This window comes from Austrofundulus limnaeus, unplaced genomic scaffold, assembly GCF_001266775.1.
Source record: "Austrofundulus limnaeus strain Quisiro unplaced genomic scaffold, Austrofundulus_limnaeus-1.0 Scaffold543, whole genome shotgun sequence".
NCBI lineage: Eukaryota > Metazoa > Chordata > Actinopteri > Cyprinodontiformes > Rivulidae > Austrofundulus > Austrofundulus limnaeus.
The window spans coordinates 256,694-258,414 of NW_013952945.1; the positions used below are offsets into that span (position 1 = coordinate 256,694).

Below are 1,721 nucleotides of genomic sequence, written 5' to 3' on the forward strand. Positions count from 1 at the left end.
ACACACACACACACACAAAATAAACATTTTAAAACTGTCAGTTTATCCTAAAATATTCAAATCATCATCCAAACATTTAGAAATTCAGCCTCAGAATTTGCCCATGACTTCTTTTTTTTTCTCCTTTCTAAATATAAATTTTTGAAATTTTTGGTTTGGTTTTGGTTTAAATCAGTGGTCCCCAAGGCTTTTTTTTATTTTTTATTTTTACATCCTGGACCGGTTTCATACAACACAGCGAGTAAAWTGTTTTCCAGCAAATTTTGTTTTGCATTATTTCTTTTCTGGGATTAGTTTAACACATTGCTAGTATGTAAATAAACAGCAACATGGACCAAATGACCCATGGACCCGAGGGGTGTTCAACAAAACCTGGATAGGGGATTAAGCCTGGGATTTTTAAGATATCCTTGTTGACTTAAGCCGATTCGGTTTCACAATTGCAGTGGTGCATAATTTACCATGATGATTTATCCTGTGCAGCCAGCCTGCTCCAGACCAGGCTAAGAGCCAGGCTTAGTTAAACCTGGTGTTTTATCTGCTCAGTCAGGTCACACCCATCAGAAACCACTGTGTTTCTCAGTGATTCTGCCTGTTTTTTCAGCCTGCAATAAAATACCACTGRTTCATTTTGACATTCAGTCAGGTACTATTAACATTTTAACATTATGATGGTTATCTTTATAAATGCTATAACTCTCCATGTGGGCATTGTTACTGTTTGAATGTGTTTCTGAATAATCTGCTGTTCTAAGTTAGACAGAAAGGTCTTTAATAGACTATCAAATGGGTTGAGGGGATTTGAGAAATGGTTGATAAAAAACAAAGATGTTGTCAATGAAGTCAAACCGTATCAGTTGCTCCAAACACATGTCGTCCTTTACAATGGCGTGACCATTTCTTAATGATGATGATGATGAAGCACTTATATTGAGAAGGGCTTTCAGATGACAGGTCCAAACTGTTGGTTTTTCCTGACAATTACCTTTATAAGTGTTACCTTTTCTGGGGATGGCACCTGTGCAGACTGCTGGGTCCTAAAATTCAGCACAGCACAAAGCAGTCCATATCATCCTACAGAAATGTGTGATTATGTTGCATATTCAGTAGTGGAATGCTCTTCTGCTGGCTTGAATTCTGGGGATGGTGGGCTACCCCCTGTACTGACACATGCCTTTTCTTAATGGCTAAAATAAAAAAACAGGGATGAAATATGTGAGCAGCATCTTCTAAATCATTAGTAGTCATTTGTAGTCAACATCTTTTTCAGATACCATTCTGTAAAAATGTTCTTGCATTTAATCTTGACCTATTTCCTTTTTTGGTCCAGTCAWGTCTGTAGAAATATTGATAAAATGTGGAACATTAAAGAGTAATATTAATGAACTCACACGTTACATTATTTACTTCCACTGTTCATTTTGAACAAACGAGGATGCTTGTATGATATGATTACAATGCTTTCCATTAAGCGCAGTGATTAGAAAAAGTTTGTTTCAGGCATTCAGGCGATCCACTATTGTTTGCCATAACCTTTGCCAGTCTTTATAACAACAGCAGTTTTTCTTTAGTTTGAAGTGTTTCATTTCCTCATGTAAGTTTCTAAACATCAGTTTCCATGAAACCTAGACGCTCCTAAAAATTTCCCTTTATCAGTTTCTACATGAAAAAAAAAACTCCTTAGGACCACAGTGTACAAATTTCAACTGTTTATCTAATAT

At 36.1% G+C, this 1,721-nt stretch overlaps 1 protein-coding gene across 1 annotated transcript in view; it reads left to right on the top strand.

The window, feature by feature from the left end:
* Positions 1 to 1,721, top strand: part of dhrs12la (dehydrogenase/reductase 12-like a) — a 40,551-nt gene that overhangs the window by 37,392 nt on the left and 1,438 nt on the right. The window lies entirely within an intron of this gene.